Here is a 26,785-nt window from a genome sequence, read left to right on the forward strand (position 1 = left end):
TGAGGCCGTCTCTTCGTTATGCGCACTGAGGGGGCCTTCTAAATCAAAGGAAGAAATAGAGGCACATAAAAGAAGCACACCGAGAGATCATCACGCAGGCTTATAGTCGTGAGTGAAATGGAAGAAGCGCCGGCCGAGAAGCACAAAACGAAGCAAAAAGAACGAACGCAGCGAGACACACCGCTGGGGAGAAATATCGCGAATGGCGGCGAGGAGGAAGAGGCGCGCGGGAGGAGGAGCCTTGTCGCGTCATATGTGCGTTCCAGACTTCCATCACGACATGAAGAATGCTTATGGAGCCTTCTCGACATCGAGATCGGCCCCATTGCTTCTTCGGGGGCCGCGCACTGCGCGCGAGCCCGAAGAGTGCTATATTATGGGCCGAAGCGGGCAGACCCTGCAGACTTACTGAAATATGGCCGTCATCAAAAGAGACTAACGGTCTCCCGGCTGTCCAGCGAGAAGCCTACATATTTCATGCGCATGTATAATTTGTAGCCCGCCTTTAAATTACCGCACGACACTCCCTCGCAGCATAGCTGTTCGCATCGGGCGTCCCTTCTTACTTTTTTTTTTACGCGCTCCTTTGCCGTTGGCTCGGGACGTCTCCGCCGGTACGCTTCAACTTGCTCCGGAATAAATATTCGGTCAGGGTGGGAGCGGCGCACACAAATCACGACCGCCGGAGCCCCGAAATGAGCCTGATAGACTCGCCCCCGGCCCGTCGTCGCACTCGATGAAGTCGTGTGGCTGCACCCTGAGCGCGCGCGCGCGCGCAAAAAACACGCGCTTTGAGGCGACGGCGCGAAAACAAGAAGCGAGGAGTGGCCCCCGACGCATTTTTTGGCTCGACGCGACATCGGCCGGCTCCCGACGCCACAAAGGCGTCTCGTGACTGCTCCATTTCTATACTCGCCCGCAAACACCCCCCGGTACCTTATAGCCTCTATCGCCGGCCCTTTCGACCCAACGCCTTAAACTCTCGGCTCCCTCTTGTCCTGGGGAGACGCGTAACTGGTGAGCTCGCTCGGCGCGGAGCACATTGGGGAGATCAATACGTGGCACGAGCCACTTGAGGTACAAAAAGAGCTGGTATCCCATGCAGCTGGCTTTTGGGTAAACGGCAGATTAATGAGCAGTGCCTTGGAAGACGGTGGGCGGCAGTATATACCATGGACAAGACATGTCTGCTTAAATAATGTGTACGCACTCAGGATTTTTTATGAGAACTTAGCCAATCGCAAACGTGAAGAAACATCGCCGCCTATCTCCGCCCCTAAATGCGATCCTTTTCACATGTGTACAGCCGCAACACATAGGTCGCTGTTACCAAGTTGCTTGCGCCTGTTGTGAGGAAGAGCTACAGTTGCAGCCCCTCACTCGACCTCGTAACTTATCTTTCCCAATAATTGGAGCATGCAAGTATTATGAGAGAGAGAAAAAAAAAGAGAACTGTTGAGATCGTCTATTCTAATTTGCTTTTCCGGCTGGTTCCAGCACTGCAAAATTTCAGACATTGCGATATTTTAACTTCCTTAACCAATAGGAAGGGTCAGGCAGTACTGCTTGGCAGGAGTCATTACTTATTTATTTATTTATTTATTTATTTATTTATTTATTTATTTATACCATTTATCTTTAATGTTTTATTTATTTTTTTATCTGCTTCACCAACGAGAACGTGGCTGCGGGGATAGTTATTTCAGTGAAGGTATACGTAAAAACAATGCCCGGGTAGTATCTCTATGACAAAGAAAAGAAAGCAGCTGTCACAGAATCAGGAATGATGACATAGGATGCAGTTAAGAGCAACGAGGGTTAGAGAATGTGAGAGCGAATCGGAAGACAAGAAGGTGGGAAGGTTAAACAGAAAGTGTTATGTTGACTGCCCTGAATATGCGAAGAGGAAGGATGAATTAAAAAGACGAGAAAGAGAAAAATAAAGGCTCACGGATCACATGCACACGCAAGGAAAACGTCTTGCATGTGGCCAAGAGTGATCACACAGACTCAGTCGATCTTAAGCCTTGTGGGCCGATGTACACCAAAGTTCGCGTACCTGTGTCTTGTCGGTATAAAAAGGCCGGCCGTCCAAACTAGAGAGGTCTACAGATGGCTGTAAAGGAACCAGGTTAGCGACCCTGGCAATAGAATAGTACGCGTGTGCATATCTGCCCCGGTGGCACAACTGATAAAGCCTACAGCAGTTCCTAACATTTCGTTTTACTTTTCCCAGCCTTATACCGTGTGTCCCAGCCAACGTTAGCCAAACTCTTTACAGAAAAAAAAAAATGATTTAAGAGAAGGCTGGGCAAGCAGTGATCCTAATACCTACGATACTCGGTCGTCCGGGGTCTGGCTACCGAAACCCTAGGTATTATCATATCTTGCACCGCAATTTTTCCATTTTTTGTTTTGTTTTGTTTTGTTTGAACAGCTTGGCTAACGTTAGCTGGGATACCCTATATGACAAAACAGGGAGCACAACATTGAGTGGTGGGGTATATCATACGGTGCTTCAGTATGTTTTACGAAAACAACTGGCACCATACGCTTAGGTATGCCGGTGGCGGTTAGCGAAGATTGTTCGCCGCTCACGTACAGCAGTAGAGTTCCTCACGAAGAAATGGGAGAATCATTTTTTTTATCAAAAGTAACCGAATTCACGAGGTTACACTGAGATGGCCATCTTCGCAGACACCACTGACTAGAAGATTTGGAACTTTAATGACTAAAGTGTTGCTTTTCCGATGATCTAATGGGACCATTTTCACCAACGTGTTTGTGCGAGGCATGATAAAGTGGTTTATCAGCGCCCTCCGTACATTTCATGTACAGTTTCGCATTACTGCTTTCATCGCTGAGAAAGTTTCCAACGCTGAATTGATATCATCCAGTTCAGGCCACATTGTTTTACAGCAAATGATGGCATGTTGCGCGAGACGTCTGTCGCCACCTAAATGGACTATCACGGCTCACCAACACTTGGAGCTCGACGAAAATCTCCGCGCCTGGAAGGGCCCCCCACCAGGTCTGGCCATTTTGAGCTGACAAGCGCAGTGCATACAATGCGCGCTAACGATCGTTTCTGCTAAGTACTACATCCCTACGCGCGCGGAAAGAGCTGAAATTTCAAACCAAACGCCGTTTGCCGTTCTCCTCGCGGGCACCGCGCTCCCAGCCGGAGAGTCGACGTCAATCGTGCAAGTGCGCCTACCTACGTGGCAGTGCTGTGACGTCGCTCATAGTGACACGTGACGTCGATAATTCTTTGAGGCAGCATTAGTTACTTGTTTAACCTGTTGCTTCAATAGAGGAATTAAAGTTTAGAGAAATAATAAGATGTACAAGCAGAATGTATGCGTGTTTATGTTTTACTTCGCACCGTAGCAAGAGATACGTACTTCCGTTTCGTGGGCTTGTTCTCACGCAGAGCAGTCGCGCGCGTAGAGAACGAAATTACTTCGTTTCTTTCAAATTGCTCGCGATTGTCGCACTGATCAGGTGTTCTCGTGCAGAGCGCGCATATTCGTCCGCTGCGTAAAACGAGACAAACGCAACAGCTCGCGCGCAAGTCCGTCACCGGAAGTGCGCCACTCAGCAAAAACGTGTGTGTGCGTGCGTGTGTGTGTGTTTGTGTGTGTGTGTGAGTGTGTGTGTGTGTGTGCGTGCGTGCGTGCGTGTGTGTGTGCGTGTGTGCGTGTGTGCGTGTGTGCGTGTGTGCGTGTGTGCGTGCGTGTGTGTGTGTGCGTGTGTGTGTGTGTGTGTGTGTGTGTGTGTGTGTGTGTGTGTGAGAGAGAGAGAGAGAGAGAGAGAGAGATAAGGTGCGGCTCGTGGCGTGTTCTTCACGTTGATCCTCCGGCTCCGGTATGGGAGAACGCAGCGAAGGAATTTCGCTTGCAGAGGCTACACGGGGGAAGTGGAGAGAGTGTCTATGTTGGCAGTGACGCTCACCTCTGGATTTGCGCCACTTCAAATGTTTACATTTTTGCTTTAATGAACTAATTTGAAAAACTGTTCCGGTAGAACACTCCTTGGGGGGCACGTGACAACTTCCAGGGTATAACCAATATCTGCTATGTGGCCTGGTGAGGGTCCCTTCAAGCATATATTTCTTCTGAATAGCAAGTTATATCAACGTGTGGAGGCCCTTATATAGAAGCCCTAATAAAAAAATTAACAAGATGTTATGCCGCACCATCCTTAGTACCTTACAGCGATGCAACAAGGTTTTTAAATTGCCTTTCTTACCGAGAGCAATCACCGGCCGTAACCACCTACGGTCGACTTAATAGTTATGCTATCTGGCTTCTAAACAAAAAATGGGTGGTGTGTGATTTAAGTGACACTTTCTTTATATTTTTGAGTTAAAGGTTTTTGAGCAGTTTGCGCATACATGGCCATTATCATCTTGTGTTAAATACTATTGTCTGTTATCTTTTACGTACTCCTTCTTCTGCCTCTTCCATAGCTTCGCGGTATTGTAAAACTAAACAAACAAATAAGCAATGTGCAGAAATAAAGAACGCTTTGGGTGAAAATTGATAATTGTTCCTTCGTTTCTTCATCATGCGTCTATAATCATTTTCGACAGTATACAATGTGCCTCACGTTTAACTTCTTGAGATATCTTTAACACTACTTATTTTTTGTGGTTCTAAGCGCAGAACATAGACAGTTGTCAGTAGTTCCGTAATGGTGCGAAAAGGCTCGAATGCCCACAGCTGAGACCCCGAAGAGCCGTCGGCAGCTCAAGTTCTGAAAGCTAAAAAAGGCAGGCTGTGGGGCCTCAGTGGCACGTCACTGCCGCGGCAGGGACACGTGACGAAGAGGCTTTTCGTCCGCTATCGGTCGCTCCTGCGTCCGCCCAGACCGGCCGTCGAAGCCCGCACGACGGCCGAGCCAAACGCCTGCGACTCGAGAAAGGAAAAGCCAGGCCGGAGCCAAGGTCGCGCCAAGCAAGTGATGGATCGTCCCTGACAGCTTCAGGTGTTTTCTTGCGTCCAAGATTATCGCGGGAGGACTCGATGCCGCTTCCCTTTCGCGCTCCTCCTCAGCGCGGCCGGTCGCTCTACCTCTGGCGGCGAAGGCCTGTTTTCCTGCTGCTCGACGCTGGGGCGTGATTAATCAGCCCGTGCGTGCCTGTCACGTCGCGCCGAAAGCGCGCGCGCGCACACACACACCAACGCAGGGCCGAGTCGTTAAAGTCTGGAAAAAGTCAAAGCGATTCACCTCCACTTGCGCGCGCGTGTGGGACTTAGTAATAAATGCGATCTGACAAACGTCGCCAACTGGAGGCGAACGTGCCAGGTGGCCCCGGCGTCGTGCCGTCCGCCTCACCCGGCGCGGCGGGCCTCCTTCACAGGCTTAACGCTGATGGCCGCCGCCCTTGGACCGGTCGTGCGCTCACACAGCCACGAGCACCGACCGGAGGCGCCCGAGGCAGATCAGCGTTTCCACTGCGGTGGGCGCGCACTGCGAATCCTGGAAGGAACGTCATCGAAACAGCTCGCGTGTCGTCTCCCCCCTGCCGCGGTTGTTTCTGCTGCCATGATGGTGTTCGCGCATTGCCTTGATTTGCCTTTCAACCTCTACAGCGTCCGTCAGCAACGTGCAAGAACTGGGGGATCTTTTCACACTTATATTGGCTGGGACACTGCCCGTGACGGAACCGTTCTCGCTACCTTTCCAGGATGGCACAAACATTTATTTATTTATTTATTTATTTATATATTTATTTATTTATTTATTTATTTATTTATTTATCCAAGCAACACTAGGACTATGGGCGTTACTATAGCGGAGGGGTCAGCAATAATTTCGACCGCAGTGGTTGGGAATCCAAGCGTACATACATGTTTGATGAAATTACTTTGACGAGAAGGATGTGGCGTCCAATCGGCAGAAGATGGCGCTTCCACAACGGACCGACTGTAGCCTTTCGTCAAATCGGTAGTGCATCTGCTCACCACATCCCACAGACGGCGGGCCTTAAGGGAATACTGAAGAGAAGCACTGGATCAGTTTAGACTCACAGAGTATTTAAAAATTACATTTCCATTAGTGTCGCTGTAACAGTTTGATTGATAGAAGACATAATAGAGGTCAAAGTTCTTTTTTTATATATGATTGGGCGCCGGAACCCCAGCTCCGGTAAGTCAGCGTTACGAAGCGCATTCCAAACCATCTGTTTTATATTTCTGTCATTTAGAGAGGGAGGGAGGGAGGGAGGGAGGGAGGGAGGGAGGGAGGGAGGGAGGGAGGGAGGGAGGGAGGGAGGGAGATATATATATATATATACTACTTAATAGTTCCGTAAGAATTAAGACCCCAGTCGAGGCCGCGTAGTGGGCTCATGCCTCCTTGCCCCGTAGACTTTGTTGACGTGCTCTGCCAGAAGCGCACCAGACGCTAGATTTCACGGAGGAGGGGTCTACACCTCCCAGCTGCGCAGACGCTTGCTGAGCGCTATAGCTTCGAAAGCATTGTTTTCCTGTCCACCGTCTTCTTCTTCTCCTCCTTCTTAGTCCTGTAATTTCCTTAATTGCGCTAAAATTCCTTATGTCGACTATAACCTACTCGCCCAACTACAACAAGTGTTGTTTCTTTCGATGGGGGAGTTGGCGGGGCACTTAAACAAGGTGTGTATATTTCATTAAACTAAGTAACTGCTCACGAAACTTGCTAAGCTTTGTATTTGGCTTCTTCAGAATACAACGTAGTCCAACTTAACCGATAGAAAATTAACCAGGCCCTAGCAGACGCCGCCAAAATTCATGACGTCGCGGCGGGCTGGTGCTGTAACTTGAAGGCAGAGTCGCCACCCGTTTTTCTTTATTGCGCCTTTCTGGCTTACCAAGCGCCTTCTCGTGGTAAGAGTGGATCTCCTAGCGACGGCAAACAACATTACCTTTGTTCTGTTGAGCTACGTGGCATTTGCATATTTTTAAAGTTTGGCTAACGTTACGTGGGACACCCTTATACACCTTCGCTGTAAAAAGGAATGCACGAAAAGATTAGTGCGCGTGAAGTGTGATTCAAGGGTGTGAGCATGCGCATGTCTAGTTTGTCTAGGATGTCGGCGTATTAGGTAGGTTAATAATAATATTTGGGGTTTTACGTGCCAAAACCACTTTCTGATTATGAGGCACGCCGTAGTGGAGGACTCCGGAAATTTTGACCACCTGGGGTTCTTTAACGTGCACCTAAATCTAAGCACACGGGTGTTTTCGCATTTCGCCCCCATCGAAATGCGGCCGCCGTGGCCGGGATACGATCCCGCGACCTCGTGCTCAGCAGCCCAACACCATAGCCACTGAGCAACCACGGCGGGTTATTAGGTAGGTTTCAGGACTAAGATTAAATTTACGGAAGCAAAGCGAGTGGAGAAACTTTAGTCTAGTAATCGCTCGTCCGTACTGTAAGACAGGAATGTTATTAGTGGCCATGATCGTTGTTGGTGAATCATTCCTCTGGTAAGCATTGAAGATGAAACGAACCGCTTTTCGTTGCACCATCTCTAATTTCTTAATTCCTTTTTTTAGATGTGAGGCCTAGATGGCATTTGCATATACTAATTTGGGACATATAAAAGCATTATAGGCCAGTTTGACATCTCACGTTGCTGTATTTAGCCTGTGCCGCAAGAAAACGACGTTTTTTTCGGCGCAGACACGCGGATTATATTAATGCTATGGACATCTTATGGGCAAGTGCGCCACAGAAGCGTCTGACGTGTCACATTAGGTGCACTTGGAGGTTGCATTATTTCTTCTTCACGTAGTGCAAAAAGCGAGCAAATATCGTGGTTTTGGCACATAAAACACCAGAATTTAACCGTTTAAGTCCGGTCATGTGACCTTTTGATCGCAAGAAACAGACATGCGTCGATGAGTAACATCTAACAGCTACAGATTACCACTTTTGTTTTTATTTGCTACATTTAATTTCTTCATTGTAATACGAGCAACAAGGCAGTTGGATGGACAATGCAATCAACCCATAACGTACACCTGAAAAGAAAGCGGACATGTTCCATACCGCAGTGTTACGCGTTCGCACAGGAATGGGTTTCATTTCCTCTGCCTATGGCTATAAATATTCGCGTTATATCTTGGCAACTGCTTGTCGAAGTACGACAGAAATACGCCCCGCTCCTCGCCTTCGGTCCTAAGTTTAACGTGGTACAGTAAAGTGAGCATGATATATCCAGCCCTAAATAAAGCCAAGCTTACATGCACGCCCTATAAAGCTATTGCCCTTCCATTCCATGGCCGACATAAATATTCCCCTTTGTCCAGGAGACAATGCAACGCTCAGAGGCCTTTCTAGGCTAGCCATGTCCTGTGATTCGCGCCATAGCTTGTTGAAAGGATGTCACACTGCAGCTGTCGTGCGTACGTAACAACGCTTGTCTTTCACCTGTGACACACGGACGACCTGAAGGCGCTAGATAACAGCTCGACCTTTTGCGCAACTTCTGGCCATTTCCCGGGCGCTCACCTGGCAGCCCGTTCGCACAGTTTGAGCTGTTTCGTCTACCGTGGCACCTTTTATTCCTCGCTTGCTCTATTTACGCCTACGATGACCGTTGCCCACAGACTCCACGCCGTATTTCTCAGAAGCGGCGGTCGTAGCCGGTGACGTAATCCCGCATGCGGCATAGCAAATTGCTCAGATCGTATTCTCGTGCGCTGCCTGTAGGCATCTAATTTTGTCAACGACCAATTCAAAGCACGCCTTCTTACAGGAGAAGTCTGATTGAGGAAGCTGCCGCATGTAATCCTCTCGTCTGGCGTGTAACGTCAGGCAACAATCGCTCGTCCCTTTCCCTTCGTCCGGTCAACCTTGACGGCATTTGTACGTCGGCTGGCTTGCGTAAGGAAGGACGAAAGAATGCTTAGCGGGGGAAAAAAGTCAGCAATGGCTAAGGTTGATTTGGTTGATGCGGCTTTCTCCTCTCTCTCTCGCTCCTGCATAACCAAAAAAAAAAAAGAATAAATGCCGCAACGCGGTGTTTGGCTTGCTCTTCATTTTTTTTTTTTAATTCCTTCGGCTCACGGCGCTAACCCCCACCCCTTCCTCCGCAGTTGTTTATGATAAAAGAGTGAGAGAAGAGTAACACAACAATGATGGGACCTTCCCGACGAGCTATATGCCCACTCGTTGTCAATGCGGCACGCCTTGCGTAACTGCATCCAGTACAGATTATGCGCTTGAATGAGTGTACTATTTCTGGCAGCATCTTGAGCCAAGCGTTCTTCCGACCGGCCGCGAGAAGTAATGTGATGCCACTTATATACCGTCCACTGCGCTTAGAACAAAAAGCAAGCACTGAGAATGATTAAGGGCTCGCTCAGGAGAATGAAAAAATACGTACGCAGCGTTACTCACATGACCACGCTGCACCGCGACAACCAAGTGACTATGGTGTTATGCTCTGGAGCATAACAGCATAGGTGTTATGCTAAAGGTCCAATGGCTCATAACCAACGGTGTTATGCTCTTGAGCTCAAGGTCGAGCGTTTAATCCCGGCCGCTTCGACCGCATTTCGGTACAGGGCCAAATACAAAAAAATAACTCATGTGCTTATATTTAGGTACAAGTTAAAGAACTCCTGGTGATAAAAATGCGCGTCAAAATGACCTTCAAAACTATAGCGTGCCTCATAATGAGATCGTGATGTTAGCCCGTCAAACCCCATATTTTTTCATTCTTTAGCATTCTTTGGGTACTTCACGCACTTTCCATATCTATCTATCTATCTATCTATCTATCTATCTATCTATCTATCTATCTATCTATCTATCTATCTATCTATCTATCTATCTATCTATCTATCTATCTATCTATCTATCTATCTATCTATCTATCTATCTATCTATCTATCTATCTATCTATCTATCTATCTATCTATCTATCTATCTATCTATCTATCTATCTATCTATCTATCTATCTATCTATCTATCTATCTATCTATCTATCTATCTATCTATCTATCTATCTATCTATCTATCTATCTATCTATCTATCTATCTATCTATCTATCTATCTATCTATCTATCTATCTATCTATCTATCTATCTATCTATCTATCTACAACAGCCGCAGAGGTTGCGATTCAAGAAGGCAATTTTGAAAATGTTTTCCTTGCTATAGTAGGTTTATGCACTTTCTTTTGAACGCTCTTATATAGATTAATGCTCTGCCATGGCTCCTGCTGCCAGTGCTTTTATTTTTTTCATCGTGGCATATGCCGGTGTTTGCTGTTCTGCCAACCAAAATATTGAAGGTACCCCAGTTTATTATAGTGAAGGCTTAAAATGATTCGAGCGTGCTATGGGAGTACACGACTAAAAGCTTGTTGTCGGCCAATCTATGTACAAAGTCACACACTTTTTCATGTTTTTTATTTGCATACTTGGCCAAAATTATTTCATCAACTCCGAAAGTCCTAAATTTACAGAAAAGCTTCCAATGAGGACATTGTAGAGTGTTCAAGGAAACGACCAATGTAGCAGCATATAAATTCATACCTATTATGGAGTTAGCTTCCACGTCCTAAACAGAGCCCGCATAGTATGAAAAAGCCTACGAGACTACGCAGTTCTGCGCAGCGGTCGTAGTTCTCTCAATCCTGTCACCCATAAATGAACAACTCTCCTAATCAAGCGCACTGTCGCTAAGATAGTATTAAGCTATCGATCTTTCTTCCTTTCTTTCTTTCTTTCTTTCTCTCTTTCTTTCTTGCTTGCTTTCTCTCCCTCTTTCTCTCTTTCTCTCTCTCTCTCTCTGAGTACATAGATCATGCCGATCATATATGCATTGAGTTACACAATGCGACTTTGCCTTATAAATTATAACAAAATTACACTGGAGATCCAAAGCAGTCCCCGCCAGCATCATCTCAGTGTCATTGGAGATGGTGCTGATGTGAAAAAAGGAATAGAAAAAAAGTAGCCTGCTGTAATTATTGATACCAACTTAAATTTATTATACGACTGCAATATGCTTTTATTCAAGAGAACAGACTGGTGGGCTAGTTGGTACTGCATAACTTGAGGCAAAGCGCAAAAAAAAAACATGAGGGCAAGAGAAGGAAACAAAGGCACAGCGCTGCAAACAACTGAATTTTTATTACGCATGGTTACCACATATCGTACAACAGGCCAATATCGCAACATAGATTTCTTTCCGGCACAATGATTCACCCCAGGCCACTACCACGATAGAAACATGATTTCTTTTTTTGACAGAGACCACAGATGGGCAACTTACAGATCTATAATTTCTTATCATTTCGAATGCCTCGATGATCTCCCTAGTGACTTGATATGGGTTAATGGACATCATTTTTCATTTGTCGAACAAGGGTTTAGAGCCACAACGCGTTTCGCCCCCATCGAAATGCAGCCGCTGTGGCCGGGATTCGATCCCGCGACCTCGTGCTTAGCAGCCCAACACCATAGCCACTAAACAACCATGGTGGGTCACATCACACTGTTACCTTAAGCAAGGTGAGACTGCCGTGAGTGACAAACTCGTCTTTACTGAACTATTACATTAATATAACTATGTTCCATGGTGGCTCAAGCTCTGAGACTTTTTGTTGCTAAGAACGAAGTCCCAACCTTGGTACATCAGGGCAACGTAAAAATGGCCGCGTCTTTATGGAAGTCAGAGGGCTTCAGCTACTCTACAATAACGCATTCGCTGTCTTTCAGCCAATGGTGTGCATATGACTCGCAGAGAAAATCGGAGGACACCTAAGCACTTCTTATGAGTTGTGAATGCGAAAGCATTAATGCCCAATTATCTTCTCTTGCTTTCCTATTTTTTCTGCCTCTTACCCCATCACCCTTGCAGAGTAGCCAACCGGACACTTAATCTGGTTAACCTCTCTGCCTTTCACCTCTTGCTTTCCTTCCTTCCTGATCGCCGCTGAGCTATGAACTCCTCGCGAGCAAGCGAGCGCGTTTGGATTTTGCCTTACCGAGGCGCTGTTAGGACGCAGCGGAGAGCATGCGCGTACAAGGAATGCGTGGATAACGCAGACTTGCGAGAGCCAGGGTGAGTTGGCGTCGCGCTGATGCCCTCTCCCCTCACGCAACACCTGGCGCGCTACTGCGGCAGCAGGTGTCCCGTTTCGCCCACTCTGCTACGTCGAGGCGTGCTCGTGCCATGGTGTCACAGCCAATGGGAATTTTGGGTGCCATTTCGCTTCTACAGACGTCGGACGCCGGCTTTTTGGCTCAGTGAGTCAGTTGACGCTTTCGCATCAAAATATCAATTAGATAGCTTCGATCAGGTCAGTGAAGGGCAGCACCAACTTCTCTACTGGCTGTGAGGTACTCTTTGACTCGCTTCAGGGTAAAACCCAAAAAAAGCTGAATAACCTTGCCAATTGGTGCCTCCGCGGTGCACACAGCAGTTAGAAAATAACCGGGACCCCCTGCCACACCTAGGTACTACGAAGCTTTCGGAAGGACTCAGACTCTGGCTCAGTATATGCTCGCACAGTGAATTCCAGAACTTGTCTAATCATTATTTGTGATATATAAAGAGGACGGGCGCAGTGCCGTCGCTGGTAGAAGATGAGCGATAAAGTACATGTTAAAAATAATGACACTGAGAGAGAGAGAGAGAGAGAAAGCAAGGGGAGGGAAGGCAGGGAGGTCAACCAGAACAGCATCCGGTTTGCTACCCTACACTGGGGGTGGGGGAAAGGGGAATAGAAAGGGGAAGAAAGGGAGAGAGTCAGCACTGAGTACATGTGGGAGGGACACCTTACACAATCACACTATAAGCGGTCTCTTAAGCCCGTGCACTTCAAGTACCGCACTAGTGCACGAATCGCTTTTCGAGCCAGTGACGGTTGTGGCCACGGCCCGAGTATCTTTGATTCGGTGAACGGTCTCGAGTCTAGTCTGTGTAAAGTTGCCCGCAGAGAGAGGCGTTGAACATCGTAGCGAGGGCAGGTACACAATAGGTGCTCGATGGACTCCTCGCACCCACAGGAGTCGCACATCGGGCTCTCGGCCATTCCCATACGGTAGGAGTATGCGTTCGTGAACGCCACTCCCAACCACAAGCGACACAACAAGGTTGCTTCGCCGCGGGAAAGGCTAGATGGCAGTTGTAGCCGTAGCGTGGGGTCCAGTTTACGTAATCTGCAATTGAAGCCACTTGATGTCCAGAGATCTTGGGACTTCTTGCGCGCAAGTAGGCGAAGTTCTCTGGCAGCGTCCGACCTCGCCAAAGGTGTTGGACGCGTCTTTGTATCTTCGTGGGCACACCGGGCAGCCTTGTCAGCTAGGTTGTTGCCGACGATGCCACAGTGAGCCGGAATCCACTGAAATACAATGTGGTGTCCCCTTTCCAGAGCATGGTGGTGCAGTTCCCTGATTTCAGATGTCATTTGCTCGTAAGTTCTGTGACGTAACGCGGACTTGATGCTGTGAAGGGCTGCCTTAGAGTCACAAAATACGACACATTTCTCTGTTGGCTCTTCGGTGATGTACATCATAGCGGCATGGAGAGCTGCAAGTTCTGCCGATGTAGATGTAGTCGTGTGCGACAGTTTGAATTTAACTGTAACGTTCTTGGCTGGAACGACGAATGCGGCAGTTGAGCTGGTAGTTGAGGTTGAACCATCGGTATATATGTGTATCGGTCATGATACGTCTGGTGCAGTAATAGGAGTGTAAGTTGCTTCAGAGCCGGCGATGGATGATTGGACTTTTTTGTAATTCCAGGAATATCAAAATTCACTTGAGGCTGTCGCAGGCACCACAGGGGGGAGGAAGGCTTCGCCGCCGGTGTAAAACTTGTTGGTACGTACTCTTGATGATCGTTAATCACTCGTGAAAAGGTCGCTTGAGGTCTCTCGGCTGGTAGGGAGGCCAAATGGTGGTCGGGGATCCTTGACAGATGTCGAATGTGCGCTCTGAGAGAGTCGACAGCTACATGTGTCTGGATTGTATGGTCTCCTGCGATGGCAATTGTTGCTGCTGTTGACGTGCACCGAGGCAGCCCCAAACACGTGCGTAGGGCTTGACCTTGTATGCTCTACAAGGCGCGAAAGTTCGTCTTGCATGCATTTGACAACACTGGTAGGCTGTAACGTAAGAGTCCGAGAAACAAAACCCTGTACAGCTGCAACATAGAATGAACTGGTGTACTCCAGTTTTTCCCGCATAGAAATTTGAAGACCTGAGCAATGGCGACTAGCTTCTTCTTCAGATAGACGCAGTGAGGGCTCCACGAGAGGTTGCGGTCAATGATGACGCCCAGAAAGCGATGCGTCTTAACATAGAATACAGCTTGACCATTGATGGTAACAGGATACGATGACATTTGTTTCCGCGTAAAACCAAGTAATGCGCACTTTTCAGTAGACACACTGAGGCCTTGTTCTCGGAGATAAGAAGCCGTCATGGTTGCCGCCCGCTGAAGCCTGGCTCTTAGCTGAGGGCGAGTCACCGCAGAGGCCCAGATGCAAATGTCGTCGGCGTATATTGAGACATGTACTGTCTAGGGTAGGTAATCCGCTAGTCCTACCAGGACGAGGTTGAACAAAATAGGGCTCAACACTCCACCCTGTGGCACACCACAGCAGATGTAATGATCTGAAGTTGGGCCGTCTTCGGTCTGTAAGAAAAAACGCCTTTCAGTCAAATAGTCTTGAATCCATTGATACATCCGGCCACCAACTCCAACGGCCTCAAGTGAGTTTAGTATTGCCTCATGGGCGACGTTATCGTAGGCTCCTTTTATATCCAGAAAAAGGGCCGCAGACAGGCGCTTGAGGCTTTTTTGATTTTGGACCCATGTTACGATGTCAATGACGTTGTCTATGGACGTGCGACCTCGACGGAAGCCTGTCATGGCGTTCGGATAGATGTTGAATCGTTCTAGGTACCATTCCAATCGGGCAAAAATCATTCTTTCCATCACTTTGCCGACGCAGCTCGAAAGCGCAATCGGACGATATGATGAGATCTCAAGCGGTGACTTTCCAGGTTTCAGAATGGGGATCAAGCGGCTCGATTTCCATTGTTTAGGAACGGCACCGTTCTGCCAAGACTCATTGTAGTAATTGGGAAGCTCATCACGTGCGTCATGGCCAAGGTGGCATAGGGCAGCATACGTGATGCCATCAGGTCCTGGTGACGAAGAACGCCTGCAAGGCGCCAACGCAGCATCGAGCTCTTCGTGTGAAAAGAGCACGTTGATTTCTGGTACACGTGCCTCAGGGATGTCATTAAATGCTGCGTCAGTAATGATGGCCACGGGCCCAGCAATCCGTGCACAGAACTCTTCAGCCAATTGAAGTTCCGAGCGGAGTTGGTAGAGGGCCAGAGCAGCGAAGGGCTTCCTTTGATGCGTAGATGAGCGAAGACCCCTAAACGTTCTCCATATGTGCGAGAGCGATTTTCGGGGATCAAGCGACTGACAGAATGTTTTCCATCGCTTATCTTCCAATTTATCCATGCGACGCTGTATTTTCTTTTGTATGCGTCGTGGAGCCCTCAGATCCAAGACGGACTTCGTGCGCCGATACCTCCTCTCCGCCTGTCGGCGTGCCGCACGCAGCCTATCCAGTTCCACGTCCAAGTCTGTTCGCCTTGTTGACCTTGTAAGCGAGCACATGGACGTTTTCAATGCCTCTGCGATTGTTTTTTCGATAGTGTGTGAGAGGCCTTCCCGACAAGTGTCATCCATATCCTTCTTAAATTTTGTCCAATCAACTGTACGCAACACAGTAGAGGAGCGTTGCTCAATTCCTCTAATCTTTATGTATGTTGGAATATGGTCGCTTCCATGTGTTTCTACGTCTGTAAACCATTGGACGCTCGAGGCAAAGCGCCGTGACACCAAAGTCAAGTCCAAGCAGCTACTGTAGGTCGTGCCTCGCAAAAATGTAGGGCTGCCGTCATTCACACAGCACAAATCATGGTCGGCAGCAAAGGAGGCAAGGCTCCTGCCTCTGGAGTCCATTTTAGTGCTTCCCCATAGCTGGTGATGCGCGTTGAAGTCACCTGTGATAACGCAGGGACCATTGTTCATTAGTAATATTTTCTTAAGTCGTTCGCCGTCAAAGTGACCCGCTGGGGATATGTAGGCACCAATTAGTGTAAATGACACATTCTTCTTTTGGACATTTAGGCAGACATATTGGTTGTCGTCATGAGGCTCTATCGCGTTAGCGACATATGTGAAGTCCGTGCGGATGTAGATGATCACTTTCGTGCTCGCACCGCATGTGGACGAGACGAAAGATTCATAACCGGACAGTCTGAGAGGAGTTGATGTATTTGGTTCGCAAATGACCAGTATGGGGAAGCGATTTGTGAAAATGAACTGGCGAAAGTCTGATATACGGGTCCTTAGACCCCTGGCATTCCATTTAAAGATCGACGCACTTTTAAGTTCAGTGCGGAAGGGGACTATTGGTCGAGCCATGGTGCTTAAACGATGCTAGCAAGCACTGGATTTAGTGCATCCAGTATTTGCAGAGCGCTTCGAGCTGCTGGTGTTTGCAGCTTGTTCAGTATAATGCGCATTGTATTAATTAGCGATTGCAGCATATCAGCCACCTGCCTGTCTTGGTCGCACACATCGCCGACAGTAGACGTCGGGGGTTGTCCAGGGAAAGTTTGCTGTGATTCAGTTGGTGAATGTTGTCGTTTCGGTAGAGCCGGCCAAGATTCGGCAGATGTGGCCTTCTCAGTGGACTTGCTCTTCGCGGTCCTTTCCACATTGTCTGGCCTAGGCGGTGGAGGAGGAGGTGGTGTTGTAGGAAGTGGCATGCGCCTTCCTTGAGGAGCCTTTCGTGAGGAGCGCTGGTGACGTGAACGTCGCTTCCTGATTTTTTCGGCGGCTTCGCGATGAGATGAAAGATCTCTCGCCATCTCTTTCAAGATGGCCATTTCCTTCTTAATATGTGGGCATTTCTTCGATGAAGCTTCATGTGATCCTCCGCAGTTTGAACACTTGACCACAGTCGCGCCACATTTATCTGCAGCGTGGGGCTCTCCGCAGCGGGGGCATGCTGCCTGATTTTCGCAGACGCTGCTCACGTGTCCCAGTTTCATGCATTTGCGGCACTGAAGAGGTTTCGCAATGAAAGGCCGCACTGCATGTCTGAAGTGTCCAACCTTAACATGCGAGGGTATATATTTGCCCTTGAATGCTATTTTCACGCAGCGTGAACTGCCTAGCCGTTTAACATCAACGATGACCTCATCATTGGCTGGCTTGATAAGAATCGGCAAGTCGTTATTAAGGATGGCGACGTCTACGTTGCAGATAACGCCGGTGACTACGTCAGATCCCAGAGGGATGTAAGAGCGCACCTGAATGCCATCGAGGTCCGTTACGCTGCGTAGAGTGGTCAAAGCAGCCGCATGCTGGACATCAACCGCCAGAAGATTTTTTCAGGAGTTCACTCGAATGTCCGATATTTCATTTGGCACCAAGGCTTCTAGTGACATCGACACAGATTGCCTGTTAAGTAGCTTCATGTTGACGTTGGGAAGCAGTGGCACAAATATGATGGTATTGGCGTCCGGCCTCTGTGTCTGTCTCACTGTTTGCGTGCTTGACGATGAGGACGTCCTGGTGTTTCTTCGCTTCGCTCTGCGGCTCTGCACAAGCTGGAAGTCGTCATCGGAAGTGTCCTCACTGCTGAGAGAGTAGACATGGGTGTCCTCGCTGTCGGTGTCGCTCTGCTGACCGATCCGCTTCCTGGAGGCGGCCGCCGCTGACGCCGCCGTCGCCGGCAGACGTGCGGGGTCGTCCACTTCCATTACGACTGAGCAGGGAGCGAGGACCAGCGGATGAACTTAGGTTTTCACAGTAATAACCCGGAGCTAGAAAGAACAGCGCTGTATCAAAAGACACTTCGTCGTCGTCTCCACTGAAATTTGTTTTATATAATATTGCAAGTGTTCGTTCCCGCGGAGCACGAAATTTATTTATAGCTGGTGGTATGGTATGGTATGGTATTCCTTGAGCGATGGCGCACACCCACTGTGGGGGATTGGCCAAGATTTGGATGAAATTAGGCTATCTTTATTAAAAAAAACTGAAAATGGTAAAGCTAACTGGAGGAAAAGAACAAAAATAAAATGTTTAATAATTCAAGACAACCTCTTCGTAGCAATTATAAAATCCTCCACGGTTGAGCAAATATCCCTGTGGCACTGTCCAAGAGAGGAGGCTCCTAGAGAAAGGATATTTATAATTGAAAAGCTCAAACCAAGCTGTGTAAATCTTGATTCTAGATTTTTTCTTAAAGAAGTGAAACGGCGGCAGAATATGAAAAAATGATCGATTGTTTCATCTTCTCCACAGACTGGGCACAGAGGGGAGGGCACCAGACCAGCCCTGTGACGATAAAAGTTTAATTTTGGTATTCGACAACGTAATTGGGTCAAGATGACTTCAGTTTTTCTTGTGTGAAAGGAATTTTTAGGCCAAGGGAATAGGAGGTGTCGATACTCGGAAAAATTTGCTACAGCTGGGTTCAAAAAGTCTTGAGTAATTGAATATCTCCTGAATCTAGTAGTCGTCAGGTAAGCTATTGTAGGAAGTAATGGTAATACAGGGCCACTGAGGGCCGCTCTCGCGAGACTGTCAGCCATTTCATTCATGACTAATCCTTTATGTCCAGGCACCCAAAGCAATCTAATTAAATTTATGTGGGCAGGTACTAGAAAATGAAATGTACGTAAAAGGTTAGTGACACCATTTGCTGTTAGCGAGGAACATAAGGATAAAGAATCTGTTATAATTACTACCGCCGATGTTGACAAATTTAGTTTGCGTAAGGCTAGGACTACAGCTAGAAATTCAGCCAAAAATACGGAATAAAAGTCCGGAATCCTGATTGCAAATGACCAGTTTAGAGCGGGAGAGAAAATGCCAATTCCAGATTTTTCTTCACACTGTGAGGCGTCTGTCGCAATGACCGTACTTATAGATAAACCCAATAAATGGTCCTGTAATAAGCCGTTTAATATATTATAAGGAAGATGTTTTGCATTATTTGGGTAGATGTCATCATATATAATTTTTAGGTTCTCTCGCACATCACAAATAGGCGATACCTCCCAAAGACGTACATTTAAGGGGTTTATCAATGTTTGTACGAAGACCACCTGTGGTGTATGAAAACGATGCCAGTGTACTCCGAAGAAAAGTGCAGGCTGGGAAATGAATATGTATTTCAATCTTCTAATAGGGGATTCATACAATTTCAAGACTGTTTGCACCGTCAGTAACCGAAATCTACACAATATTGAGGGCAACCTGACTTCTTGGTGTAATATGTTATTGGCAACATATTTCGGTAATCCACAACACAGTCGTAGGGCTTCCCGCTCAAGTAGAACAAGGGGACGTAATTTATAAGCTGGGGCACCAGAAAATAAAACACATCCAAATTCTAAAATGGGCCGCACATACATTTTGTATATCATTAAAAGTGGATCTCTCCGCATTCCGGACCGACTATTGCACAGCTTACGTAGCATACCAACTGCTCGTACTCCTTTTTTAACGATATGGTCGATATGGCCGAGCCAGTTGAGGGAACCGTCATATACTACACCTAAGTATTTCACCGACTCCACTTGAGGTATAGTCTCGAGGCGATAAGATATCGATATATTAACGGGATTATTAAGAGGAAAAACCAATATCGAGGATTTTCTAACGTTAAGTGAAAGGCGAATTTTGTTTAACCAGGTTTCTATGGCGTTGAGGTAGTTTTGTAGTCGATAATATAGAGAGTGAATATCACTGTCTGATGCGAAGAAAGCAATGTCATCCGCGTATACGTATGTTTGTACATCTTGATGTAGAGGAATGGAACACATCAGAATATTAAATAGTAATGGTGAAGTGACAGCTCCTTGAGGAACACCTCGTGATTGATTATATATACTAGAGGAAACGCCTCTCAGACTGCAGTAAAATGTTCTTCCATTTAAAAACTCACCAATCCAGTTTGAAAAATAATTTGGAATGTCTAGATTTCGCAATATATCTAATAAAATTAAGTGTTCTACACTGTCGTAGGCTTTGGAAATGTCTAATGTCACAAGAGCACCTATTTGCCTCTGTCGTCGTGCTAATTTTATTCTACTTTCTAGGTCCACGTGAGCATGCCAAATTGAACATGATGGTCGGAATCCAATTTGGCAGGGGCTAAGCAAGTCCTTGTTCTGTATAAATTTAATCATGCGGGCATATAGAATTCTTTCAATTAATTTAACCAAATTTGAAGTTAGCGCAATTGGCCTAATGTTATCTATTGTATATCCTTCCCCATGATTTTTAAGAATAGGGATGATTTTAGCAATTTTCCACGCAGACGGAATCCATGAGAAGCGAATTGAGTAATTTACAATAGCCAAAAGGTCATCAGGAGCTTCCTTAAATAAAATTCTGATCATAGTAGATGTTACCCCATCCACACCGGGAGCTGAATCTGGAAGTCGCTCCACGATTTCAGCCAATTCTAACATAGAGATTTCTGTAAAATCATCTGATGCCCTTCGTAAGCGAGAACCACTTGGTAAGACAGAAGAAAATCTAATTTCTAATCCCTTCGCGATTTCTTCTAGTGATTGTTTCATTTCATCGCTACTTAAGATTATAGAGTCAATATTAATTTGGCGCGGAAGAATTTTCCTACCGCGGAGAAAACGGAACAATGCACGCCTATTTTTATTGTTAGATAAGAAATCAAAATGCTTACAGTCGAATTCATCTTTGGCTTTAGAAACTGTATGTTTAAAGACAGCTCGAAAAAATTTATAGTCACTCCAATTTTGGGGACTCTGGTTATGCAATAATTTTTTCCAAGCAGCTTTTCTCTTTCTGTAGTCTCGAGTGCATTCTTCATTCCACCAAGGACTGTAAGAATTTCTTTTATTCAATCCAATCTCAAATTGAGCCTTTTTTTGAGAACTTTCCAAAGCGGAACAGATAATCGTGGTTTTTTGTTCTGTAGGCGCATCAGACAGAGATGAAAGAACATTTCGTAGGCATTTTTTAAAAATGTTGTAATTTATGAAGGTTCGAACCTGGTCACCTATAAATGTTACCGGACGTGCAACGTCAAATACTATCGGAAGGTGATCACTGCTTGTCGAACAATCAATAGTCGACCAAGAAGTTACGGAGAGACTCGGGCCAGAGAATGTAAGATCTAGTGAAGAGTAAGATCGGCCTCTAACAAACGTAATAGATCCGGAGTTTACACACGTGAGGCGATTGTCCAACGACCAGTTCCACAATCGGGTGCCGCACAAATCTGTTCTTAAACCCCATGAGATATGGTGAGAATTGAAATCACCTGAGATTACAATGTCACGTCCACAAGAGTTAATGACACTATCCAGTGTGCTAGTGTCCTGTACGCCAGATGGAAAATATGCATTAACTACGGTAAAAGGAGCACATTCCGGGAGAACCAATTTTATAGCTAGGATTTCACACTCTGGAGTAGAAACTTGATATGAAATTTTAGCCTTATGGCAAATTTTAGATGAGATAAGTGTAAGTAACCCGCCGCCTCTTGTAGGACGGTCTAATCGAAATGACCTGTAGAATTTCAGTTGAAAAGGTTTCTCAGGTTTTAGCCACGTTTCTTGTAACATAATTAAATCAGGATTAAGTTGAGAAGTGAAACAAGTTAAATCTACTGATGCAGAATATAAAGAGCGGCAGTTCCACTGAAGCACTTTTAGTGATCCTATTTTTTGGAAAGTGCCGCAGTCGAAACTGCCTTCTGCAGAATGTTATCCTTTAGCACATCACTGGACTGACTTTTCTTCGCTTTTGAGTGAGGACCGGAGGAGGAGTCTTCACTAATAGACGACATGGTTCTTTTATATGCTCGAGCATTTTGTTCTACCTCTGTCATCTCCAAATCTGTATTAACCAGATTACAAGTTGTAGGACCCGCAGAAGAGGGATTTGAAAGTCCAATATCATTATTGCAAGGATTGGCGTCTGATCTTTCATGATTAGTTTGGTGCTCAGGATCAACTGTTTGCGTTGGTACAGGAGCTGGGCAGGTAGTTTGCATCAAATGAGATAAATGACTAGAAACGGCTCGTGAGATACATTCACCAAGGCTCATTGCCAACCTTTCCATAGCCTTTGTAACTGCCTTTTCCACAGCGGCCTCTATAGTTGCAGTAAGTGATCGGTCCGGGGTAAGATTTTGTCTACCTATTATCCCCGCATAGCCAGATGCCCTTTCTTTCACAATGTTTATGGCCTCCATCCTAGAGCAGCGTCGACGATCAATTATTTCAATCACCTGTAACTCTTGAGCCCTAACAGAACAGTTTAAATAATTGGCTGGATGATTTCCATCACAGAGGCAGCATCGCTCTTCTTGGGCATTACAATCACTTTGAGCGTGTTCTCCCCCACATGCGCAACAACGTTGTCTTGATTTACACCCTGCCATACTATGGCCGTATCGCCAGCAATTGCGGCATTGAATCGGACGCGACGCCAGGGGTTCAACTCTGAACACAAGGGGCCACACCTTTAGCTCTGACGGGCAGGAAGTTCCAGCAAAAGTCGCAATCACTGATTCTGTTGGGACCCGCTTATTGTCTACCACTCGAGTGCATCGGTAAACAGCAATTACTCCAGTCCCAGACAATCTCTCAAGTGTTTCAGCGGGAGAAAGATCAGCATCGACACCTCTGACTATTCCCTTAGTGCAGGCGAGGTGAGCAGGGATAAAGGCACTCACCGGTAATGACGCGAATGACGAGCACTTTAGCAAATCCGCGACACAGGACTGGTCTGGTGACCGACACACGATACCTCCTCGGCCGAACTGCCTCACTTCCGTGATGGTCTGGTATGAAGAGGTAGCAGCTTGCAGGGATTTCTGGATCGCCTGGGGGTTGGTTAGACGTATAAAGCCTCCATTTGAAGGAACCAGAGCCACCGGGATGTTGCTCACACCACTGCGGATGAACAAATCTAGAGGTAATTCATCCGTTGGAATAGAGGCCGCCCATGGGGACAAACCCCTGCCTGGGGAGTTTTTAGACATCAGCCTAGGAAGAAGGTGGCGTTAGAATTAGTGAGAGCTCAAGAAATAAGATTAGTAAAGCCTAATATCACCCAAAACCTGGCCAAGTGACAGAAGCCGCAGCGAACGAGCAGGACGCAGCATTTTTTTTTTTTTTGTCCGGCAAGTTAATAGGGTGGGCTTCGCCCTTCCTGAACGTCTGCCACGAGCCCTTGGGCTCTGGCGGCGTCGTCGGCCCGATGTTCTGCCCACAGTTGATATCCTGAGGACGAGCTGAGCAGAACAGCACACCAAGGCGTGCGGAGGTTTTCGCTAGAGGATGTCCCCCGTTGCTACTCGTCAGCCCACTGCATTCCCAGACCATGTGCCCAAGAGTTGCTCTTGAGCCACATAACTTAAATTCGTTTGTCTCGCATATATCTGGATAAATTATATTGCACATTGCTGGATTACAGTATATCCTCGTTTGTAATTGCCGCCACTGGACAGAATGAGACTAGTGCTGGATAAATACACCTCTACATTTTGTAATGCATAGTTATGTTTTTGTATTTGGTCAACCTGTCTCCCCACTCCCAATCTCCGTCCTCACCTTCATCGGCGGCCCCTGAGTTGACGACACCAATGTTTGTCGCAACTCGGTTGGTCAGCCCACGAGCTGCGTTGCGTGCCACCTCGTTGATTTCACCCTCCCCTTGTGAGGTCGTATTATGGGCAGGTGTCCGTAATAATTGAACGTTTTAACGCGATAGCCTTAAGGAGTCCGTGTCGAAGAAAATTTGGTGACTGCGTCTGGTGTCGGACGTCGTATCGGCAAACAGGTTTTTTGAACCACGTATAACTAGGCCTTCCAAGTGACGCAAGGAATTGACTGAACTAACTGAATTTCTCAAGCTATAATACGTAGAGAAGTTGTAAAGTACAAATACACTCAACCTACAGACATGATAGCTCTCGGATTGTAATTTGACTATACGAGGAAACATAATTCTGTTACGCAAAAACTCGCGTAACCACTTCACACACAAACCGGCCGCGGAGTCCGCGCCCGGTTCCTTGCAATACCTCCAGCTGGCGCTCGCCTCGGCCGCATCGTGGCCCACGCAAGAGGCCGTGTTTCTACCGCAAAGCTCGCCTTCGTGCATAGCGTTCGCGGCCAGCGTTTCCCGGTAAACATTACGGTTACATACGCTCCAGTTGCCGGGAAGCGTGAGTAGTAGTCAGGCATCTTTGAATGCTATCGCGTTCCACTCTTAAAGGCGAAGCTTAAGCGTCCTCCATTTTTTTTTTCGCTCCTATCAGTAATATGTGTAGTGCCTCCGGGGAAAATCGGCCATTTGCATAGTTCCGAATTGCTGCCTGTGAGTCTTAGGAGTCTCGTACTAGTTCATCTATTGTGTTATGTATTTCTAGTGATAGTAGTCTTTCTGTAATAGTGCTTATTGGAAGTCTTAATGCGTGCTTATAAACTTTCCTTATTAGACATTCTAGTTTGTTCTTTTCAGTGGCATACCATCTGAGGTATGGTGCCACGTATACTGTTCTGCTTATGACAAATGCCTGTACCAAACTTATTGTGACTTTTCCCCCTTCCGTTGTATTTTTTAGCGATCCTTTTAATTAATCTTATTATTTGAGAGACCGTCCCCTCTAATTTCCTGATTGTGTCCGTTGTTGCCTTTAGCCTCTTTTATTAGTCCTAGGATCCTGATTTGATCCAGTTTAGGTATGAGTATTCCACCCGCAGTTCTTAGCTGTATTTCTACTTCTTCTGGCTCGTTCTCCTCTGTGCTATTATTTGGTTTGCGTCCCCTTCGTGTGGGCCTGTATAGCAATAACTCTGACTTTTCTGCCGGGCGGGTCAGCCCGGTCCCTTTTAAGTATCGTTATACTGGCTCTATCGCGTTCTGAAGTGTTTGTTCTATTTGTGCATCACTGCCATTATTGGTGATGTCATCGGCGTATATGGTGCGATTTATATCTTCTATTTCGTTTAGTTTGGTTGACAATCTGATTAGTGGTAGATTAAAGAGCATTGGCGTTATCACCTGTCTTTCTGGCGTGCCTGCGCTGCCTATTCCAAATCTCCTATATTCATTTTTGCTATTCTACCATTTAGGGAGTCTTGAACACAGTTATATGTTGTTTCTCCTAAGTCTAGCTCATTCAATCTGTTGAATATTGTTGTGCGCGCCACATTGTCAAATGCATTCTTTTAAATCAAGACCAAGAGTGGCTCCGGTTGAACTACTTGGGACGTCTATGACCTGGTGCTTAAGCTGGAGCATTGCTTCTGAGTAGAAAGGTTCCTCTAAATCCCAGCATTATGATGGGGAGTAGATCTCTGCCTTCCATGTAATTAGTAATTATCGTTAAGACTGCATGTTTCAATAGCTTTCCTACAAAAGGTGGGAGGGATATAGGTCTTAGATTCTTGAATTGTAGGCGTTTGCCTGGCTTAGGTATTATTATGACATGCGCTGTCTTCCACTGTTTTAGAATTTTATTTATAGGCGATTTTAATTTCTTGAACATTTCCTGATCAGGCACGTGTCCTTTATTAAATCAAATGTCCGCAGAATGGAAGCGTTTTAACGATATATCCGCAAATTTCAGCTTGGACCAGGTTGTTACTTCCCCTACACACGTAATGAACACCACGTCGTCTCTTTTAGATGTTGTTCTAACGTCATGGACAGATATTATAACTCAGGATATACACTCACCTGGCTTGAGCGACCACGAAGTTTTGCATTTCTTCCATTAGCCTGACAATTCTACCGTCCCATAACAGTCTTAAAGCCCTTCGTGGCTATATAAAGGGCGACTTCACCGCTATGAACAACGAGCTTGCTCTTTTTCTTTATAGTTTCCTGCCTGATGTCGCCGAGCGCTACACTTGATACTAACTGGAATATATTAAAAGAAAAAAACTTTCGATCTCGTCAACCAGTTTATCCTGATGAGGCGCGTTTTCTGGAATAACAATGCTTCATGGTATACTAAATCTTTGAAATGCCTATCTAACAGAAAAAAAAACGCCTTTTTCGCAAAGCTAAGCGGATGCAAAATCAGGCTAAATAGCCTGCCTACACAGAAGCTCCCTCGACCGACTAATCAGCGATAAAGATTACTAAATTTTCATTTTTTCATTACTGCTCTCTCCAACATGCACATAAATAATCCAAAATGTTTCTAGAATGTAGCATGGCCTAGTGAATCGAAAATACTATCAGTTAATACGTCTTCCGGCGAATTTCTTCCCCGGCAGCACTGCGCTAGATCATAAATAATGTGTTTATAAAAGCTTTTGCACCTACAACACATAATCACAAACTTCCAAGGCTATCGCGCAGTAACTTTTTAAACTCTACTGGCCCCAAAAAAACAATAGACAGCATCAAACTTACGCCTTCTTGCGGAATAGATGACATCACGACGAAATTTCCAAGAAATACTAGTGAGCTCTTTTATGTTTAATATATGTGAATGATTTACCTGATAACATTTCCTCACAAATTTGTTTATTCGCTGACGACTGTGTTAGATATCATTAAATCACTAATGCTTCTGATATAACAACCCTCCAATCTGATTTAAATAACATACATGATTGGTGCCTCACTTGGCGCATGGAACTCCACATTAATAAATGCAAATATCTACGCAGTTCTCGTTCTAACACAACTTGGCCTATCTACGCCCTCAA

At 46.3% G+C, this 26,785-nt stretch overlaps 1 long non-coding RNA gene across 1 annotated transcript in view; it reads right to left on the minus strand.

Moving 5' to 3' along the window:
* Positions 1 to 5,861: 5,861 nt before the first annotated feature.
* The window catches only part of LOC135905595 (uncharacterized), a 45,943-nt gene continuing 25,019 nt past the window's right edge, over positions 5,862 to 26,785 (minus strand). The window contains exon 3 of the long non-coding RNA XR_010565418.2: positions 5,862 to 6,002. This is a non-coding gene — a long non-coding RNA (uncharacterized lncRNA). The remainder of the gene's footprint in view (positions 6,003 to 26,785) is intronic.

This window comes from Dermacentor albipictus, chromosome 1 (genome assembly GCF_038994185.2).
Source record: "Dermacentor albipictus isolate Rhodes 1998 colony chromosome 1, USDA_Dalb.pri_finalv2, whole genome shotgun sequence".
Lineage (NCBI taxonomy): Eukaryota > Metazoa > Arthropoda > Arachnida > Ixodida > Ixodidae > Dermacentor > Dermacentor albipictus.